The sequence below is a fragment of the Macaca mulatta genome, chromosome 7 (assembly GCF_049350105.2).
Source record: "Macaca mulatta isolate MMU2019108-1 chromosome 7, T2T-MMU8v2.0, whole genome shotgun sequence".
Classification (NCBI taxonomy): domain Eukaryota; kingdom Metazoa; phylum Chordata; class Mammalia; order Primates; family Cercopithecidae; genus Macaca; species Macaca mulatta.
The window spans coordinates 177,651,601-177,674,100 of NC_133412.1; the positions used below are offsets into that span (position 1 = coordinate 177,651,601).

The 22,500-nt window shown below is 55.6% G+C and overlaps 1 long non-coding RNA gene across 1 annotated transcript in view; it reads left to right on the forward strand.

Annotated features, from left to right (window-relative positions):
• Positions 1–5,640: 5,640 nt before the first annotated feature.
• Positions 5,641–22,500, forward strand: part of LOC114679296 (uncharacterized) — a 61,082-nt gene continuing 44,222 nt past the window's right edge. The window contains exon 1 of the long non-coding RNA XR_003731017.2: positions 5,641–5,877. This is a non-coding gene — a long non-coding RNA (uncharacterized LOC114679296). The remainder of the gene's footprint in view (positions 5,878–22,500) is intronic.

The following is a 22,500-nucleotide window of genomic DNA, read 5'->3' on the forward strand; positions in this document are numbered from 1 at the left end:
CTGCACCTCATGAGAGGTTGGGTCTGGAACCCAGGCCTTTGGCTCCAGGTTCTCTGTGATCTGCCAGGATGTGGGTGGCACTGAGTGGTCCCTGCGGAGGGAGTCAGGAGGCAGGAGCAGAAGCCAGACCAGGTACAGATGAGGCAGAGACAGTCCCCTCTGTGGGGCCGCGGTGAGCAGCTGGCAGTGGTGTCTGCTGGCCTGAACTCTCATCCTCCAGACTGGGCGAGGGAGTGGGGAGGGCTCTCGGGGGCCCACTGAGGAGGACAGCGTGAACTCCCAGCCCTGGGCCCCCTGAAGTGAAGTGGGGGCTGGTATGCTCCCATGCCGGGGGCTCTTCCCAAGCAAGGGGTGGTCATGAAGGGGCCCCCGGGTCCTGGGGGCTGTGGATGGACAGCCCAGAGCCCACATGGTGGCAGTGGTGATGATTTCTTTGCTCAGCCGTTCCTCCTCACCTTGGGTTGTCTTGGGGGATTCGCCTCGTAAACAAGTAGTTCTCGTCGTCTCAGGGCTCAGGGCCCTTCCCTGTCCTTCCTGGTTTCCACTCAGCCCCGAGGAGGCCTGTCTGGGCCAGTGGCAGGTCCCCTGGAGCCCGTGCCTTGAAGGGTGGTGCAGAGGCCTGGCCCGTGTCTGTGGGGAAGGAGGGCAGGGGACCGTGCCTTCGGCTGAGGGTCAGAGGTCCAGCATTGTCCTGCTGGCTGGGGGAACTGGGGCAGGTCCTGGCTCCTCCCTGGGCCTCAGTTTTCACATCTTGTTCGACGCAGGGCTAGGTGGTGAAGTCCTGGCTGAGGGAACGTGACAGGTGCCTGCCCGGGCCCGTCATCTCCCAGGACTTGGGGGACTGAGGAGCAAGCATCCTCCATGTAGACATGTGAGGCCAGGAGACACCCGCAAGGAGGTTGGGTCTGGAAAATGGAGGTTTCTGGATGACCAAGCAGCTGCTTCTTAAAAACTCTACTTTTGAAAGAGACTGCTTTGCATCAGAATCTCTCTAGAGTGAAGGTGGACCCGCTGGTTTCTTAAGCCACTGCAGATGTGGGTTTGCAGAGTGGCCCAATCTCAGCCCTGCTGGTGAGTCGGGGCTAGCAGGGCCTGGTACAGGCTGCAAGGCTAATTTAGGATTAAATGAGACGAGACGTGTAGGGTGCCCAGTGCCACCTCTGAGGCATTGCTGTCGGGAGACCAGAATGTTCTGGAGCCATTACCCTCCACCAGGCAGGGAGGACACCTCCTGGAATCCTCCGACCTGCCTCATGGGTCTATAACCTGGTCTTTCACAGCTGGAAGCAGGGGCTGGCTGTGCCTTTTCACTGAAAAGGGAGGCATTTTTGTTCTTTCTTGAAAATACAAACATCACTGTTCTTTAAAGTAGATGTAAAATTCTGGTCTTCGAGATTTTTTACAGAGAGATTTTCATAATATACATGTGACCACCAAATCTTAAACACTTACTATGCAAACTGTTTTAAAGTGAAAAACAAACAAACAAACAAAAAATCAAATGATTCTGTTAAAAAAAAAAGTACCAAAAACCTGTAAGCAGCAAAGCCGGAATTTGGGCCCATGTGTGGGGGACACTGCCTCTCTGGCGGCTCCAGTCCCTCCATGAGTCCCTGCTGAGCTGGCGCCAAGAGTTCCTTCCCAGCCCCCCAACCCTCCAGCCCCCCAGCCCCTCACTCTCCTCCGGCCCCTCATTATCTCAGTTCTGCACATGGGAAATCAATAAATAATTTGCATAGTGTTCTCCCCTCCCGCCTTTTATCAATATTTAATGACAGGCTGCGGGATGCTTTTGGTGTGCATCCTTCTGTGGCCCCTCCTAATGGGATAGCGACAGAGGTCTCTGCAGGTGCCCAGGCTCACAGATCGCCTCCTGGACGAGGCCCGGGCGGCCACGATTGGCTGGGCGGGTGGCAAGCCTGGAGTCGGGGGAACACGGTGATGAATTTTAACAACCTGGGAAGACTCTGGCTCTGGCTGCTGTGCAATTAACGGCCTGCGATGTCAGGGTGGGTTCCAGATGGGAGGTGGGGGGGCCTCCTCTCTGCCGGCTCGGCTGGGAGGGCGCATGTGGGGTAGGCTGGAGTCATAGACATGGCGGGGGGGCTCCTCCCGGCCGTGTGTCCTCTCTTACAGACTCAGAGGGAGGTGGTATTTAATTTGGTTCAGCAGCTGCCCAGAAACGCTGACCCCTCCCGGGCTGCACACCCTACGTGAAGCGGGGTCCAGCCAGCCCCTCCCCCAATAACGCAGAAGCTGATCACCCACTTTCAGAGTTCAAGCCTCTCTGAGAGAAGTTGACCCTGATCCGCATCCATTAGGCGGTGGCTTTGGGCTGAAGTCCACGTTGGCTGGTGACAGGGTCAGTAAATCAGGCGGCTCGGTGACAGTTCTGGAAGCACGTAACATCAGCTTCCCGCCTGTCCCCATCACCAGGAGGGGTGACCAGGCTAGCCGTGTGTGGGGGGCTCTCTCAATGCTGCTGCGAGTCTCTGGATTCCATGTCCATAAATACTTCGCCTCTGCTCCCCCAGGAGGCCCAGCCTGTGGCTGCGGCTGCTTCCCTGAGACTCGAGCAGGAGTGCGTGTGGGGCCAGCACTGGCCAGGAAGGAGGTGGCTGGTGAACTGGTGACAGCTGGTCCCTCTGATATACGGAGGCTCCGGGCTCGGGGATTATTCTGACTGGATTTATTGCCCTTCCGGAAGGCAGCCCAATGGGCCTGTGGGTTTAGCCTCAAGTAATGTTTGGCTTTAGGGTGAGAGGGCTTGGACGGGTGGGTTCGCTCCTTTGGGGACCAGGCTTATTCCCTCAGAAGCAGGACAGCCCCGAGGCCTCCCCAGGTCCTCCTCTGGGACAAGCTCCTTTTGTCTTTGAGGACATGGGAAGGGCCCGAGAGGGAGCTGTCCCAGGCTGCGACAAAAGCCCATTTTACACTCATCAGCTTGGCGGGAGCTCTGCGTGTGGCCCAAAGCCGTGTGCCCTCTGTGGCGGGTGGCATGGGGTGCAGCTGGGGCCCCTCGATCCGCCTGCGGCTGCACGTGCTTCCCTGCGAAAAGCAGGGTGAAGTGGCGTCTCGGGGCCAGGACCCTGCTGTGTAGTGGGGGGTCCTCCAGAGGGAGAGGGCGTTGGGCTGAGAGGATTGGAATCTGGGCTCACAGGGCTGGGCCAGGGCTCCTTTGCCAGCCACCTGCCCAGGCTGGGAACTCAGCCACTCCGTGCCTCTGTTCCCATCTGTATCTGGGGACCACAGAAGCTGGCTCCTAGGAAGTCAGGAACATGGGGCACACTGGGGGCCCCTTGAGTTCCCCTCTGCCCTGCTGGCTCTCGGCCCATCCCGACCCTCCCCACCAGAGCTCTTGGAGCTGGCCCTGCCTGCGCCCCACCCAACTCTCTCAGGCTCGGACCTGCTGGTGGCTCTCCACACTCGGGACCCACCATCTCCAAAGGCCATCTGTGTTCCCTGCATCTGCACAGGTGTCCTCTCCAGGTCCCCATAATTCCTGCCCCTCAGGCCGGGCTGCCCTGGGGAAGGGAGCACAGCCAGGAACGAGGTCTGCAAATGAAACGCTGGTCACAGCCTGCCCACCAGGCCAGGTGGCGGGCGGCATGCAGGCTCCCTGGGCTCTTGGGCACCCCCGGTGGTACTGGCAGCTGGGGAGAGAGGTGGTCTCAAGAGCTATGGAGTCCTTCCTGAAAGTCCCTGCTCCTACGCAGCAGAAACAAATCAGAGTGGGAGTCAGCCCACGGCGAGGAGCTGGGGTGGGGGAACGTGGGGACCGGGGACCCGGGCAGAGGCCACCAGTGCTCCCTGGGTGTGCAGCCTGAGCCTTTGGACCCCAGGAGGGGGTGCGGTGGGGGCACCCCCTGGGCAAACCCGCAGCATGGAACAGCACAGCGGGCCGGGGCCTGGGCAGATGGACGTGGAGGGGTGTTCCGGAGGGTCTCGGATGCTATAAAGAGATGAGAGGTGTTCAGACGCCACGAAGAAGGGGGATGCCGCCCTGTAGGTGGAGGGTGGTCTGGAAGGCCCCAGGCTGAGGGGCAACCCTGGTGGGTGTGGGCTGGGGAAGCCTCCAGTCAGTGGCCGGCCTGGTGCCCTTGAGCTGCTCTGCCCCTCATGGTACCAGGACCCTTGGCACCCGGATGTGCTGGGAGGCTGCACCCTGCAGAGAGGGGCCAGGCCCCTCCTCCTCACTTTGTCCTCTGCAGTCACCTTGGGCCGCCACCCTCTGACCTGCTGGGGGGGTGTCTCTGTGGGTCATCTGGGTGGCCTGAGCCCAGCTCTGATGACTTCACACGGAGCCACCTGCCAACTGAGACGTTGGCAAAGCAGCTGCTCTGGGACCTGACAGAAAAGATAAAAATGATGGAATGTTTGTTCTCTGACTTGGAAAACCAGCCTCTCACATTTAGGGTAACTGGAGAAAGATCTTCCCGCTCACCTTGGAGTACAGGTGAAAGACCTGCTGTCCTGTCTGCACACCTGCTGCTCCCTGGGCCAGGCACAGCCGCCTCCCGTCTTCTGATGGTGCTGTGGCCGTGGCCTGGCTCTGCCTGCGTGGAGCCTCGTGCGAGTTGGGGGGTCTCCATGGTGTCAGGCAGCTTTGGGCTCCCCTGGGCTCTGTGCACAGGCCTCTGGGTGGGGCTGGCAGGACAAAAGGAGAGGAAGAAATTGAAGTTAGTCTCAAACTGCTAGACCACAGATCCCATGGGCGGGTCATTCAATGTGGTGGGAGATGGTAGGTGGTGTGACCAAGGCCGGCACGCAGGGGCACCTGAGGGTGGGAGCGTGCGGACAGCCTGTCCCTCAGGCCTGCCTGGGGTCCTCAACCCAGCATGGGTCAGCGAGTGCTGGCCTGCAACCCAAGAGATGGGGACTCCGCTCTCGGCCTTCTGCATCTTTGCCTGGGAGGCTCTTGCGGCTTTGTGGCCCATCCCCAGTGCCAGCTCCTGGGGTATAGCCTCCTGTGTCAGGGTCAGTGCGGGGTCATGGCACAGGGCTGCCCTGAAGGGTGCAGAGGAGACCAAAGCCACAAGCCGGGTCTCTTGGGGGCAGCTGGCTTCTCTTGGACCCTCCAAAATGGGTTGGGCCTGACCCTGGTCTCGGACCAACTCTGCCCCTCCCTGCCGAGGTATAGCTGGAACTGTCAGGGACTTGGAGGCCGCGTCTTCTCCCCAACTCCCCGCCGTTGGAGGCCCCCAACAGACTCCCTCAGCTTCCTTGCTAAGGCCTCTGCCACGCCGGTTGGTGGCTGTGCACCCTACGGCACGTGCCCGGTACAAGCCCCTCTGGGCCCCTGCTGTGGCCTTCACCGTTGGCTGAGTTCCTGCTCCGGGTCACTCTGCTGATGGCTGAGGGGGCAGGGTGTGAGGGCGTGGTCCACTCCCAGACCCTTACTCTCCCCAAAGCCCCGCCCCGACCCTGCCCTCCCACCTCTGCAGGCAGCCTGCCGACCCCACCCCCACCGCAGCTGCCTCCGCCTTTCTCTGACAGCCTCCTGGCTGGGGTGTCCTGGAACTGCAGCCGGGGGCACCAGGTGACCTTGGACACAGCGTAGCTGCCTGGGCCACCCCCTTTCCTTGGTAGTTTGCGGAGACTCCGGAGGGAGCCTGAGCCACTGAGTGCTGGGGGAGGGGCTTTCCTCTTCCTGTCTGTCATGTCCAGCCTGTGCAGAGCTGGCTGAGCTGGCGAGAGGGGTGGGGGCGTCGCGGGGCTGCTTCTCTCTGATGAAGGCACCCACTGTCACTGTCCCGGCCCTCGCTGAGGGTCCCCAGACCCGTGGGCCCGCGTCTATGCCAGGCCTCAGGGAGTCCTCCAGCCTCGGAGCCTCTTCCCGTTCTCAGTTCTCAGACCTCAGTGCAGGGAGGAAATCAGGTGAATTGAGGTTAACGTTTCCATTAAACGGATGGATTTTCCCTGAGTGGAAGGAGCTGTTACACGCCGGGGCTCTGAGCAGCATGGACGGGGCCCCAGCGCAGCCGCGCTCCTGAACGCCCTCCTGGGACAGTCCAGCTGCCTGCCCGCCCACTGTGCCTCCGCTGCCAGGCCTCGCCCTCCCTCCTCTCCTCTCTTGTGAATAAAGGGCCTCAACCTCACCCACCTGGTACGCTGAGGGTCCCACTATACTGAAACTGTAGTTAAAGCAAAAAACCCAACAAAACAAAACAAACGAACAAACAAAAAAACCGTGCAAAACTGTGGCAACAGCTTGTCCCGTGCATATCATCTCGATTAATCCACGTCTCCTGCTCGGCGGTCCTGCGGTTTCCAGGCCTGTATCTGCGGGTACTTATTTTCCATTTCCTTCCCGAGAGTTTAGCCTGCTAATGAGATTTTGGTGTCTGGTATCTTGGCAAATGTCTCCAAAGAGATTTATGGGGCTTCTTTCTCCTGGCCCCTCACTTGTCCTTGGCAGGAAGCTCAAGGGGTTTGATGTAGTCTGGTCCAGGGCCCTGGGGAGGGGGCAGAATGTGCTGGAAGGCAGATCTGGGTGGGGTCTGCGGCCAGAAGCTGGATGTCTGCTGTGGAGGAGCCAGGCTGGTGGCGTGTAGTCTGTGGTGGCCCTGGGATAACCAGAGAGGGGTATGGATGGGGGTCCCCTAGACTGCTGGCTGCCTCAGAGCCAGTCTACAGACTCGGTGACTCCGCCAGCGCCAGTGGTCTGAGCTGAGCCCTCCCTGCTGGCAAGGTGGGCTTCCCAGTCCCACTTTACAGTGGGGGCCCCCGGCTCAGACCCCCCATCCATGCCGCAGCACTCAGCCTCTGCTCAGGGGCTGGATCCGGCCAGGCCCCAGGGCTCTCCAAGGGCAGGGACCTTGGGCTCCATCTGCTGCTTCAGGTGGTCTCATCCATGTGGCTTCAGCCCATTTTCCAGGCAGGGGACAGAGCAGCAGTGACCACAGGGCTGTACAGACCCCTGGAGCAGAAGGAGCTGTGGGCCCCTGCTTGGTCCAGAGGTTTCCAGGCCCCAAGCCTGTCCCTGGCCGCTGAACGAGGTGGTGACTGAGGAGGGAGGGGCTGGGAGGCATCGGCCACTGCACAGTTCCAGGGCTGGTCTGGGATCAGGTGAGGTCAGAGGGGGACAGTGGTCAGGACAAGTGGCACTGCAGCCATTGGCCACAGCTTCCTTCCAGGGGGCTGGGCTCCCGGGCATGTAGCCCAAGTGGCTATGGAAGGCCCGGCTCCTGAAGGTCATGAGTCCTCTGGGGATGGGCTGAATGGCCTCTTGGAGGCCCTGGTGAACATTTGCAGACAGCACATGGGCCAGACCCTCATTCCCCTCACAATGGCCCCTGGTGAGTAGGCTCCTTCCTTCTCCCAGGTAAGGGAGGGGGCTCGGGGAGGTAGGGGCTTTGCTCTGGGTTAAGGCCGGGCATCATTAAGCTAGGGTGAGGTCAAGTCTGCCTGGGCCCAGGGGCTGCTCTAGTGCGTGGGGAGCCCGGCTGTGGGCAGCAGAAGCTGTAGCCGCCCCACTCATGGAGTGACCCAGCCCTGCACTGCCAGGTGTGGGCTGTACCTAGAGACTGAGGGTGCTGGTCAGGCAGGCTGGGGGGCAGGTCCCAGCGGGCTCATCTGGCCAGGAGTCCTGCCACCCCTTCCTGGTGGGCGCCTGTGCAGGGTGGCAGGGAGGGGCGGTGGGGATGGCTGAGTTGGGTAGGGGGGCTTGGATGGGGCTTTGGCTGGTGGAGAACTGCACATGGCTTCTAGGGGCCCTGAATGAGAACCACCTTCCCCAGACCCAGCCTGAGGTCATGGTCATTCGAGGACACCTGGGTGCGGAGCACGTGTGGCTCTCAGGCAGTTGGGGGCTGCAGGAACGTGCACCGGCACCCCCAGGGCTGGGCTCAGCCTGGGTGGAGGAGAGGCCACGAGGCTTGGGTCAGGGAGGGCCTGACCTTGCTGTGTGACCTCGGGCATGTCTCCTTGCTGTCAAGAGTGGGGCTAAGAGTGGTGCTTCCTTGGTGGGATGGAGAGAAGATGCCTCCGAGCGGGGAGTTGCCAACCCATGGGGGGTGGATGCCCACCATCACGCTGGCTGCATTTCCTCCTGGGATCCAGGGGCTGCTCAGAGTGAAGGTGGATGTGGCTCCCGGGGGCTGCTCGGAGTGAAGGCAGGTGTGACTTGCTTCAGATCTCATTGACATGGACCTTGGGCAAGTGGTTTTCATTATCTGGAACCCGTTTTCTTACCTGGAAATTGGGTTAAATCCCAGTGGCCTTGGGCCACGGTGGAAGTTGGACATGACAGCCACATGCCACACACCTCATAGATGTGTCACTGATGGTCACTGGTGGGTCATGTGGGGCTACTCCTCTGTCTCTGACTCTAGGATCCTGCTAGTTGTTTACCAAAGTAGCATGTCCACCAGGGTGCTTCCGGGTACACGGCTTGCTTCCAACACTCTCACTGATATATTAGGTCTGCTGACACTTGGAGAAATTTTTTGGTGTGAATTACTCTCACCAGCGGCAGGGCACCCCTGTTCACTTTCCTATTTCTCAAGCTCCAACGGTGCCCAACACTGTTTCCTGGGGAGGAAGCTGCTGTGCCTTTAAGTGGACGCCTGTGTGAGGCTAGCCCGGGCCAAGCTGGAGCTGCCAGCCTTTTGTGGGTATGCATGCCTGGCCTGCTTCAGCAAACATACAATAAATCCCCTTCCTCAGGCTGCCTGCTCCCACTTCCAAGATAGCCGGGCTCTTACTCACACTTACGTTTCATTTTGAGTGGCTAATATTGTCTTAGAGAAATTAGGGGGAGCAGATTAGTGTTTGATTTCGTGGTAGGAACTCTGATGAGCCTGACATTTAGTTCTAGTGGTGCTGGGGATGGGATGAGGGTCCTTGGTTCCTCATAGCCCTTGTGGTGGTGGCTCCTGAACCAGGAGGGGTCATTTGCATGGGCCCAGGCTCTCAGGGCAGACCCAGAAGGTCTCCCTGGCCACTGGGACAGTGATCAGATGAGATGGCCCCTGTGGGACCTGAAGTTACAGAGGTGCCACAGTGAGCTAGCCTGGCCCCTTGCTTCTTGTGCTAGAAGAAAGACAGAACTGACCTGCAGGTGCCAGCAGCTAAGCCTTCTTGTCCTCCCTCCTCTGCACGCTCTCCTGTGCCTGTATTATTAAGGGGGCCAGGCCAGGAAGCACTAAATTAGTTATGAGATGCAGGGCTCCAGGGATTCAATGGGGTTGTGTCCTCACTTCCTGTGCATTTCCTGTGTTCTGGGCACGGCCCAGAGAGACTCATAGACTGAGGCCTGCCCTGGAGACTCACAGGATGCAGTGGCCAGAGAAGGATCCCAGGGGTCTTATGCTTGTGCAACTTTAGGGGGGTCTTCTTTAAGAAAGAATTAAAAAACAGAAATATCTCATTGGTTCTAGGCCTTGCAAGAACCCATGTCAGTGGGGGCTCTGGAACTGAGCTTTCGTTAGGGGCTGAATGAATTGCCCCATGTAGGGCCATCAGCCTGATGAGACCATCACTGTCTCCAGGGATGGGGACTCACAGGTTAACAGTGACAGAAACTCTCACAGTAGCTGGGGCTGAGGGATTTGCTGGATGAGACCTGGGAATCCTGTGGAATCTAAGGATGGTTGGATCCCCAGGATGGGAGGCAGCTAGGATTCAGGGGTCACCAGGGCCAAGGCCCAGAGGTCTCCTTCCCAGGTCAGGCCTCGGCTCTCTCACTGGTTTGTTCCATGTGTGGCAAATGTGTGGCTGGAGGCTCCCAAATTTTGCACCTTACACCTCTGACCACCAGAGAGAAATTGACTTTTCTTTCCTAGTTTGAGTTCCAATAACCCTGGAAAAGTGCTTTGATTGTTCCAGCCTGAATCAGGTGGCTTCCTTAGGATCACTCAGCTGGGACCAGGGCAGTGGGGTCACAGTGCACTAACCTAGCAGATTTGCAATAGCTGTGGGGTGGAGAACAGGAAGTAGTTCCTGGAAAGGGATAAGTCATACTGATCTCCTTTCTGACTAAGCCAAGGCTACTGTGCGGGCTCAGAGGAAGGTGTGACTTAGCTCTGCTTTGAGAACAATGGACAGTTTCATAGAGGTTAGGCCATTTGGGCGGAGTCTTGCGGTATCAATAGGAATTCACTAGGCAGAGCTGGAGACTGAGGTGTCTCTAGCGGGAGGCATGGAGAAGTAGAATTGCTTGGGAAGAATAACTTGTTCAAGGTGATTGGAGCATAGACTTTGGTGGTGGCAGGAGGGTGGAGTGAATGGGCAGGAAGCTGGGTGCCAGGTGGAAAGGCCTTGGACTTGACGCTGGAAATACTAGGAAGCCACCAGAGGACTTGAGCAGGGGTGACGTGACCAGATCCTTCCTTTATCCCTGTGAGGATGGGTAGACAGGGCCCCCAGGAGCTCAGAGAGGTGGAGTGCCTTGCCCAAGGTGGTGGGAGGGGGTGCCTGCAGCCTGGGTCCCGTTTCAGCCCCTGTTCCCATGGGTCCAGATCCCTGAGCCTCATCCACCCCTCCCTCACCACTGCCACCGGGCCAGCAGCCACAGGTGCCTCCCTGAGCACTTTCTCGCCATCCCCTGGGCTGTGCCAGGCACTGACCTTCTCTCTCTCTGGGGATCCCCACCCCTATCAGGGGAGTCAGGGGAGGCACTATTGTCTCCTTTACAGAGGAGTAAACTGAGGCTGGGTTAACATTACTTGCTGAAGTCACTCAGCTACGATGGGCAGTGCTGGGATTTGAACGCAGCTCTGCCTGGCTCCTGAGCCTGAGCTGACTTCAGTGCCCAGCCCCCAGATCTGCACACCAGGGTGCCCCAACTGCCTGGCAAGTGGCCAGACCAGAGAGAGGCAGGGAGCAGGGTGGGCCCAAGGAGAGGCTCAGTGAGAAGGCAGGAGCAGTGGCTGTGGGGCAGCACTCGGGGTGTGTGGGCCATGGGGAAATGGGCACCAGGGGTAGAGCCCCTGTTGGGGGCTGTGGAGGGGGAGCAGCAGGGAGCGGGAGCACGAGGGGATGTGACACAAGCCCCTTCTGAGGGAGGACTTGGTAGCTGGTTGCTTTTGAATGGTGCCTGCCTCAGGGCCTGGGTTGTGTCCTACCCTCCTGCTGCCCCGGCCACCTCTGACAGACCCTGCTAACTACGGTCAGCCTGGCAGGGCTGGCATGGCAGGGCAGTCCTGTGGCGCCACCCTGACCTGGCTACTGTGGTCCTTATCCTGGGTCAGGAGCCGTCCCTGCCCCAGGCCCACGCTCTCCACCTGCCGGGGACCCTACCCAGGAGGGGCACATGTGATGCCAGCCTTGGTGTGCATGGTGGCTCCTGGCTGAGGCCTTGACTGGACTTGCATCTACATTTAGACTGAAATACACCAAGAGGCTGGGCCTGCTGTGCCCCAGGGGCTGCGGACGGGGCGTCCATCCTGCCTGGGTAGGATGCATCTGCAGGGTCCCTCCCACCATATGCTAAAGTGGGGTCACCACCCCTGGGTGGCCTGGGTCCCCAAGATGCTACCCCACCGAGCCTGATGGGACGCCTGGGCCCCAGGCCCACCCCCTCACAGGGGAGATAGTGGCCCCACGAAGGTCCCCCCAGGTGCTTGTGGTGGCTGCTCACTCAGTCTCTCTCTCTCCAAAGCGGCCTGCCCATCCGCGAAGTCACTTAGCTGGGATCTAATCGGGTTTTACAGGGGCATAAATTACTCGTCTAGAGGTTGTTCCCGGGTGTTTCCACCCCGGGCCTGTTATTTACTCACCGTGCGGTAATGTAGTCACGGCCTTGGGTGCGCAGTATTTATGGTGTTTGATCGGCTTCCAGCCCAGGCCACCTGTCCAGGATCATTTGTTGAGATGTTGTGCAGAGCCGCTGGGGACCTCTGCCACAGGCGGGCATCAATCTACCTGGAACTCCCATGGCAGCCCTGCAGACCCTCAAAAGGGCAGGGCGGGCCTGTGGTGCCACCCCGAGCTGGCCACCGTCTGCAGATGGCAGCTCTAGGTGTAATGGCTGAGGAAGAACAAGGGTGCAAACTGTCACTGACATTTCCATGGGGCGTGGACGTGACACATGCCGAATGCCGTACCTGGCTGTGGACAGTTGCACCGTTAAAGGCAGCTGTGCTAACTGCCGTTCACAGAGCACCCACTATCTGCTAGGTTCAGTGGCAGATCCTTGGTTTTATTCTCTCCATGAGTGCTTGTCGCAGCCCTGCAAGGTAGGTGTCGCTGATGGGAAACTGAGGCTCAGTCACTGCAGGTGACTTCCCAAAGGAACGTGGCCTGGGAGCTCCATGTGGCAGCTTCCTCTGGCTCTTACAAGGGGAAGGATGAGCTCCCGTTGGTTGCTGGGGTCCCACCCTTTTGCCTTCCCAGCCCCTTTGTATGTCTGGGATGGTGGAAATGCTTCATAAGGAGTGTGAAGTGTTTTTTGTTCCTGACCCAGAGAGATCTGATCACGGTAATTCTATATCTGCTTGCCTCTATTTATCCTCCAAGTCCGGCTGGTGACAGGGAAGCAGATGATCAGTGCCAGGCCTGATAAATTGGACCCAGGGCTGAGGCGGGAGAGAAACCCTGTTTTATTGTTGAAGACAAAGCCGGCGGGCAGGAGGCATATGTTGTGCTGGAGCCCCTCGCTGTGACGGAGGCCCTGGGCCTCAGAGCAATCAGAGCTTTCATGAGCACTGCCCTCCTCCCGCCACCTACGTGGGAGGCAAGGACCCCCATTAGCCCGGCTGGCTGTGGGGGAGGGGCTGACAGAATGTCAGTGGGGTGGAGGGAAGAGGGGATGATCAATGACGACTTATTGACTTGCATCTTTCCCCACGACTTGATTAAGACCAATATGGAGATGAGGCCTGAGGAGGGGGCTAGGGCGGGAGCCCTGAGCCAGTGTGGCTTAGGGGATCTTATATTTGGAGGGCAGGAAGGGAACAGAGAGCCGTTGGCTTTGTCAGATGCCTGAAGAGTATTGATCCATATTAGAAATGATAATGAGCCAATTCTGCCGGGCTGGGAGGCCTTAACCATTTCACTGCTTACAGGACTGTCCTGGTGGGGATGTTGGAGGAGGCTCAGCCTATAGCTGCCCCTCATCATGTTTCTTCCCACTCAGGTCTGCAGCTTCCCAGGCCACGACCTGAGTCCACTGATGGTCCTGGAGGTCTGACCAGAGGGGCAAGGGCAGCAAACGGCAGGAGCACAGGACTGGGAGCTGGAGCCTGGTTCTGGGGTTGGCTAGACTCTCTGGGGTTTACTGAGCACCTGGTGGGTGCCTGACATTCCATGCATCTCCTCAGGCACCTCTAAGATGGTCAGGATGACTCTTACTGCTATAATGACAGATGAGGTGAAGGCATGGAGGCTGATAGTTACCAAGAGGCCAGGCCTCTGCCTGCCTGTTCCAGCACTCTGGAACATGATGCTGCCCCTCAGACCTGCCACTCTGATGGAGCTTTGACTTTTGTTGAGTCACTTACTCCTCTGGGACCCACTTTCCTCATCTGTAAAATGACAACCATAACAGACTTGCTGAGAGAGTTCAGAGAACAATGACAAGGGCTCATACAGTTCAGCCCCACGCCAGCACTTGGTGGTAGGGCCTGGCCTGAACCTAACACTTGACTCTAGCTCTGTGTCCACTTTAGTGAACATTTAAAGTTGAGGAGTCTGGGTTTGCTCCTCCATGGAGGGAGGACATGCCATTCACCTTTCTAAATGGTTGTGAGAATCAAATGAATCTATGCATGGGCAATACCTAACATGTAGTTGGTGCTTAACAGAAGATGGCTATCATCATTGTCATTATCACCATCACCCTAGTCATCATTATCACCGTCACAACACCCTCACCACCGTCATCATTACCAACGTCATCATCACTATCACATCATCACCATCACTACCATCATCATCACCATCATCACTGTTACACTCCATCATCAACATCATCCCCTCTATCATCATCACCATCACTATCATCATCATCATCACCATCACCATTACACTCCATCATCATCATCACCATCACCACCACCATCATCATCATCACCATCACCATCATCATCACCATCACCATCATCACCACCATCATCATCATCACCACCACCATCATCACCATCACCATCATCAGCTCCATCATCAACATCATCATCATCACCACCATCATCATCACCATCATCATCATCATCACCATCACACTCCATCATCAACATCATCATCACCATCACCACCATCATGATCATCAGCATCATCATCGCCATCACCATCACCATCATCACCACCACCATCATCATCACCACCACCATCATCATCACCATCACCATCATCATCACCATCATCACCATCACCATTATCATCACCACCATCATCATCACCATCACCATCATCACCACCACCATCATCATCATCACCATCATCACCATCACCATCATCATCACCATCACTACCATCATCATCATCACCACCACCATCATCATCATCACGATCACAACACCATCATCACCATCACCATCATCACCACCACCATCATCATCATCATCATCAATATTATCGCCATCACATCACCACCATCAGCACCATCACCATCATCACTATTGCATCATCATCGTCACCACCACCATCATTACCATTACACACCATCATCAGCATCATCACCACTATCATTACCATCATCTTTGTCACCATTATCATCACCATCATTATAGCCATCACCATCACCATCACTGTCATCAGCATTACTATCACATCATCATCACCATCACCACCATCATCATCACCATCATTATCATCACCATCATCACCATTGCTATCATATCACTATCATTATAATCACTGTCACTGTCATCATCATCATTATCACCATCACATCATTACCATAACATCATGATTATCACCATCATCATCATCATGGTCATTGTCATCATTGTTGTTATCATCCCTGTCATTGTCATCATCGTCTTCATTATCATCATCTTGGCAGAGATTGTGGTTTTGTTCCCATCCCAGAGAGTCTGAAGATGCTAATTCCATCCTTGTGTCTATTTATCCCCCAAGTCTGGCATGCAAGGGAGGCTGCTAATCTGGCGGCTGAGTATGACAGATCCGTGGGATCCATGGATCAAGTGGCTCAACCCCCTGGGATCCATGTACTGGCATTTGTCTGTGAAGTCCAGCAGTACGTCTTCCCACTACCAGGACACCAGGCTGGGTAGGCAGGCAGCATGGGGACAGCTTGAGGGTCAAGGCTGTAAAGCTGTGGTGACTGATGTGGGGTCTGCTGACGGGGAGGGGGTGCCTGTGCAATGGTATGCAGCTTACTCTGCTGCTGCTCCCCAGGAGCAGGAGGAGGGACTGTAGCTTAGGATGGCATATTTGGCTGCTTTCTACACAAAGAAGATGCCTTTGTTCAAGCTCAGGCTGGGGCTGGAGAGAGCATCATCCTGACCTGGTCACAGCTAGAGAACAACTCTTCTGGGGCATCATCTGATGAACCATGAGAGGTTTTGGCTTGGGCAGGGCTGGGTTTTAGTTCCATCCTGACCCTGACTTGCTGGTTTGGTTTGGCTGTGTCCCCACCCAAATCTCATTTTGAATTGTAGTTCCCATAATCCCCACATGGGAGGTAATTGAATCACAGGGGTCATGATTTTATAAGGGGCTTTCCCCCTTTTCTTGGCTCACATTATCTCTCCTGCTGCCCTATGAAGAAGTGCCTTTTGCCATAATTATAAGTTTCCTGAGTGCTCCCCAGCCCTGCAGAACTGTGAGTCAATTAAACCTCTTTCTTTTATAAATTACTCAGTCTTGGGCAGTTCTTTATAGCAGTGTGAGAACGGACTAATACAATAAATTGGTACTGAGAGTGGGGTGCTGCTGTAAAGATATCCAAAAATGTGGAAGCAACTTCAGAACTGGGTAACAGGCTGAGGTTGGAACAGTTTGGAGGGCTCAGAAGAAGACAGGAAGATGTGGGAAAGTTTGGAACTTCCTAGAGACTTGTTGAATGGCTTTGACCAAGATGCTGATAGTGATATGGACAATAAAGTCCAGATGACGGTCTCAGATGGAGATGAGAAACTTGGGAACTGGAGTAAAGGTCACTCTTGCTATGTTTTAGCAAAGAAACTGGAAGCTTTTTGCTCCTGCCCTAGAGATCTGTGGAACTTTGAACTTGAGAGAGATGATTTAGGGTATCTGACAGAAGAAATTCCTAAGCAACAAAACATTCGAGAGGTGACAGAGCATAAAAGTTTGGAAAATTTGCAGCCTGATGATGCAGCAGAAAAGAAAAACCCATTTTTCTGGGGGAGAAATTCAAGCTGCAGAAATTTACATAAGTAATGAGGAGCCAAATGTTAATCACAAAGACAATGGGGAAAATGTCTCCAGGGCATGTCAGAGGTCTTCACAGCAGCCCCTCCCATCATAGATGTGGAGGCTTTGGAGGAAAAAATGGTCTTGTTGGCTGGGTGCAGGGCCTTGCAGCTTTGTGTAGTTTTGGGACTTGATGCCCTGCAGTCCAGCCATGGCTAAAAGGAGCCAACATACAGCTCAGGCTGTTGCTTCAGAGGTGCAAGTTCCAAGCCTTTGCAGCTTCCATGTGGTGGTGAGCCTGCAGGGGCACAAAAGTCAAGAACTGAAGTTTGGGAACCTCCACCTAGATTTCAGAGGATGTATGGAAATGCCTGAATGTCCAGGCATAAGTCTATTGCAGGGGTAGAGCCCTTGTGGAGAACCTCTACTAGGGCAGTGTGGAAGGGAAATTTGGGGCTGGAGCCCTCACATAGAGTCCCCACTGGGGCACTGCCTAGTGGAGCTGTGAGAAGAGGGCCACTGTCCTCCAGACCCCGTAATGGTAGATCCACCAACAGCTCAGCTTGCACTGTGTGCCTGGAAAAGCTGCACAGCCCATGAAAGCAGCCAGGATGGGGGCTGTACCCTGCAAAACAGCAGGAGTGGAGCTGCTCAAGGCTGTGGGAGCCCACTTCTTGCATCAGTGTGACCTGGATGTGAGACATAGAGTCAAAGGAGGTTGTTTTGGAACTTTAAGATGTGATGACTGCCCTATTGGATTTAAGACTTGTATGGGGCCTGTATTTCCTTCCTTTTGGCCAATTTCTCCCATTTGGAATGGGTGTATTTACCCAATGGCTGTACCTCCATTGTACCTAGGAAGTAACTAATTTGCTTTTCATTTTACAGGCTAATAGGTAGAAGGGACTTTCACTCTTGGTTTTCAGTCTTTTGACTGTAATGAGCTTAGTTTGTGTGTGTGTGTGTGTGTGTGTGTGTGTGTGTGTGCGCGCGCCTTGTCTCAAATGAGACTTTGGACTTGGACTTTTGGGTTAATGCTGGAATGAGCTGAGACTTTGGGGGACTGTTGAGAAGGCATGATTGATTTTTAAATGTGAGGACATGAGATTTGGAAGCAGCCATGGCAGAATGATATGGTTTGGCTGCGTCCCCAACCAAATCTCACCTTGAATTGTATTTCCCATAATCCCCACATGTTGTGAGAAGGACCTGGTGGGAGGTAATTGAATCACGGGGGTGATGGTTTTATAAGGGGATTTCCCCCATTTGCTCAGCACTCATTCTCTCTCCTGCCACCCTGTGAAGAGGCACCTCCCACCATGATTATAAGTTTCCCGAGGCCTCCCCAGCCCTGTGGAACTGTGAGTCAGTTAAGCCTCTTTATAAATTACCCAGTCTCAGGTATTTCTTTATGGCAGTGTTAGAGTGGACTAATACACTTACCTCACTCCACATCTTGCCATTCAGCAAGTCCCTAAGATGTCGATACAGCACTGTGCCTTCTCTGTTGCAGGGTCCTCCCTCCCTGCCTCCCTCCCTCTCTCCTCCTTCCCTCCCTCCCTCCCTCCCTTCCTCCCTCCCTCCCTCCCTCCCTCCCTCCCTCCCTTCCTTCCTTCCTTCCTTCCTTCCTTCCTTCCTTCCTTCCTTCCTTCCTTCCTTCCTTCCTTCCTTCCTTCCTTCCTTCCTCCCTCTTTCTGTGTTAGGTTTGCAGCTCCTGTTAGTTCTTAAGTGGAGACGTTGAGTGGAAGTTGTATTTCTCAAGTCTGAAGCTCAGGGAGAGGCCCTTGCTAGAGGTGTGAACTTCTAGAGTCCTCAGCATGGAGCTGAAGTTTGAGCCATGGTCTTGGTGAGACCTCGAGGGAGGATGTAGACAGAAAGGAGAGGAAGCCAAGTCTAGGAGCTGCAAGGAGATGAGAGGGCAACAAAAGGCCTCAGAAAGAGTGGCTGCCGAGGTGGGGGTGAGCCAGATGAGTGTGGGGGACACCTGCAGGAGGTGGTGCTGCAAGGAGAAGAGGCCACCCACGTCACAGGCTACCCACATCACAGGCTGTGAGAGATCAGGAGGGTGGGGCCTGATCTGTTGGCTGTTGGCTGGCTTGGTGGCCCTCACTGATGTGAGCCACTGGGATCTTGGTGACCAGTGGGGTGGGGCAAGGAGGAAGCAGGCTGTTGACAGTGGCTAAAGGACATGGGAGGATTAGCTGGGACTGCAATGATGGACCATTCTTTCTAGAAGAAGAGTAAAGAAATGGGGGTAGTAGCTGAAGAGAGATGTGGGTGAGGAAGAATAACATAGAGAAACAAACTGAACATCAATAGCAGGAATAAGTAGATAGGGAGAAACTGAAGGACAGGAGAGGGAGGCTAATTGCTAGAGCAATAAGTGGGTTTTTCCTTGTCTTGTGTCTTCTCAAAATGTTCTTTACACTCTTGGTTTTCAGTCTTTTGACTGTAATGAGCTTAGTGGTGTGTGTGTTTATATATTCATTCTTTTTGGGGTTTGCTGATATTCTAGGATCTGTAATTGACATTTTCTTCAATACTTTGAAAAATATTTGGCCATCATATCTCTGAATATTTTTTTCTGCTCTTTTTAATTCTCTTTTCTTTTTTGATTCCAGTAACACATATCCCAGGCCATCTGAGACCACTGAGGCACTGTTCTGAAGTGTAGGTTTTGTAATTATTCAGATACAACAAGGGCAACAGACCAGGGGATGACTGCCATTGAAATGGTTTGTTACTCACAGCTCCCAAGAGGAGGGGTCATGCCACACCATGAAGGGCCACACAGGGCAGCACCAGGGGTGGCCAGGAGGCAGAAGGAGTGAGGGAAAAGCATGGGAAGGCCCAGCCAGGCAAGCAGGCTGACTATTGGCTCATTTCAGTCATTTTGGTGGGCTCTGGGGTACACGTACTGTCTCTAGTGGTCTGGTACCTGTCCTAGGGTAATCAGGGTGGGACTCGTGGCCACCCTGATGAGTGTGAGAGCCCATAGAGGAGGTGGTGTGGGTGCAGGTTCTGGATTAGCTGGTTTGCATATGGAAGGTGTGCACCAGTATTTACGCTCTCTAGAAACTGGCTAGGCCTGGGAGGTGGCAGAGAGCAATTTCTCCAGGGTCAGGAGGGTCCCGGGTGTCAAAAAGATATGCTTAACACACTTATTTTTCATGTTCTAGAAATCTTCAATCTCTTTGTTCTTCAGATGACATAGAAATTGTCTATCTTTAAGCTTGCTGACTCTCCTATCTCCAATCTGTTATTAAACCTATCCAGTGATTTAAAAAAATTCAGCTATTATATTTTTCAGCTCTGGAATTACCCTTTAAACCTGGGATGTATTTATGAATTACTGACATAAAGCAACTTTTCTGTTTCTTTGTTTGGCTAGTCATTTTTTATTGTAAATTAGACATTGTAAATGGTACCTTGTGGAAACTCTGGATTCTGTTATCTTCCTCTGAGAAGTGCCAAGTTTTGTCCCAGCAGCCTGTTCAGATCTCGGTTTTATGCTTCATTGAAACAGGTCCTGGAGGCCCGTGGTGTTTCCCAAGCCTCTACCTTGGTGACAGGAAGTCCCACACTCTGTCTCCCCTGTGGACCTGGGGGCTCAGTGCTGGCGTTTTGAGGATACGTCTGGAGCAGGGCTCTGAGCATGGTTCTGTGTCAGCTGCCTGCTCCACCTGCCAAGCTCACCACCCGCCACTTGGGTTGGTCCTGAGCTCCACCACCTTCCAGTGTTGTTAACTGCTGAGCTCTCCATCCTGCCTTTGCCCTGGAGAAGGGCACTTGGTCCTGCTCTCTGAATGCAAGGCCCCACCAGGGGCCACGAGCTCCACAGTCCCCTCTGGACCCTCTCTCTGGAATCTTGCCCCTACATTCCTGTCCCCTCAGTGCCTGAGCTCTGGTCTCTGCCTCCTGGGCTCAGCTCGCTGCCACACCTTGCCTGGGCTCCATTCCTGCGTGAGTGGTGGGGAAATTGTCCTGGGTGGAGGGCTGGGCCAACGTGGCACTCATCTCACAGGCTTTCCTTTTCTCCGGATCGCAGTCCCATGCTGCCTGCACCAACACCCGAACACCATCACCTTGTATATTCCCCCAGCACTGGGGTTGCTTGTGGTGGGAGGAAATGCATGGGAGACAGAGGGCAAGGCCGTGGTCATTCTGATAAGCCATGGGTGCCAAGGTGGGCACAGAAGGAAGGGTGGGCACAAGAGGAAGTGTAAACTGTCACTGGCTCAACGAGGACACGCAGTCCTGGTCGGGAGGAAGGCTGGGGGCTGGGAGTTGCAGAGGGCGGGAGTGCGGAGCATGGCAGGGCAGTGGCCATGGAGTGGATGCTGGCGGCGGGTTTGCGGGTGATGACAGGGCCCAGGCTGCAGCCTCAGGAGGAGACGATGGTCATTGGGTCAGGTGGATCGGGGGCAGATGGACTGGCCATCCCATGATGCTCAGAGGCTGTGAGCACGTCGGCCGGCTGGGGTCGCCGTAGCCAATACCACAGACTGGTGGGGCAAAAGCAGAAATGAACTTTCTCATGATGTTGGAGGCCAGAAGTCTGAGGCCCTAGAATCACAAGACTGGTTTCCTCTCTGGCCCCATCCTTGGCTTGCAGATGCCACCTCCTCCTTGCGTCCTCAGGGTGGTCCCTGTGCCTATGTCCTAATCTGCTCCTATCAGGACACCACTGGGATGCAATCAGGGCCATGCTCATGACCTCCCTTTAATGGGATCAGCTCTTTAAAGAGCCTGCCCCTAAATACAGTCCCATTCTGAGGTCCTGGAGTTTACGCTCTGATATCTGAATTTTGGGAGGTGGATACCATCCTGTCCCTCCCAGCGAGTGGCCCAAAGCTGAAGCCATCGATGAGTGAGTGACAAGCAGCAGCCATGGCGGGGGTCCAATCCTGAGCTGGAGCTGGGGCTGTGGGGGGCCCGAAGGACAGTAGGGGTTCTGGGGAGAGCCAGATGTCAGCTGTAGTGAGAAGAGAAAGACTGCCAGATGCGCGGCTGAGGGGCAGCCAGGCTGCACCTGCCCTCGGGCCCCTGAGAGTGTGGTGGCCCCCGCCATGCACCGGATGAGCCTCTGACGGATGCCTCATAGGAGTGGTGCCCACGCTGCAGCCACCTGCACTGCCAGGGACCCCTCCAGTGAACACACTGGCTTCTCCTCTGGGAAGGGGCAAGTTTCGTGGCTTGACCAGAGGGACCTAGGAGAGCAGTCCCCTGTTGTCTTTGGAGGAGGTTTCTCCTTCGGCCTCAGTTCATCCTCTGTGCAATGGGGGTGATTGTCGCTGAATTTTCTGGCTGCTCAGGGCTGGATTTGGGATCTGGGGAGGCCACGGGGTGTTTCTTGAAGACTGAAGCCATGCTCGAGGCTGTGACTCCTGCAAGACAGGGCCTGAGGGGAAGCCCGGGGTGAGCGGGTCTATTTCAGGCTGGCTGGGCGTCTGGGCCACTGTCTTAATCCCTTTGGCTCGAGCTGGTGGTCATGACATGACTTCTCGTGCCTAAGTTATTTTGGATGGGTCTGCAGGCCACAGCACAGGCGTTAGGGTGCTGGAGGCACGGCCAGGAGGGGTGGGAGAACAGGGCTGCCCTGGGAGCCTGCAGAGGGGCCCCGAGCATGGGTGGAGGTGGCCTCTGGGCTGGCCCTGAAGGCTGTGGAATTGGGGGTGTAGTTGTCCTGCGCCCTGTGGGGGAGGGAGCTGGTGAGTCCTGGGCCAGGGCAGGGCAGGGTCAGAGCTATGAGAAAGGAAGGCAGAAGGGGTGTGGGGAGAAAGTGAGGGGCTTGGATGCCAAAGCCTTGCAGGCGGTGGCACTGGGGGCAGGCGCTGTGGCTCTCAGCATGAGACAGAGGGGCGGTAAGGACCCCACCTATGCTGGCAGGCCCTGCTGCCCCTCTAGCCGGGAGGAGAATGCTTTTTCATAGGGGGAGGAAGGAGAAAAATGACTTCGGGCTCCTGGCAACTTCAGTAATCAGCTCCTTGTCAAGCAAATAAAATGCTTTTGAATGTCCAGATTAATGACTGATCAGCACAACGCAAGCCTGATGGCGGCTTCTAGTTGGCCCACATGGGGGTCCCTGCTGCAGGCACTGGTAGAGTGGTGGGACCCCTGGGGTGACAGTGACACCCCGTTAGTCGCCTCTCTGTGTATGCTGGGGAGAAGCCCACACACACATGCCGGTGCCTGACGTGAGGTTATTTCTGCCCTGAGGAG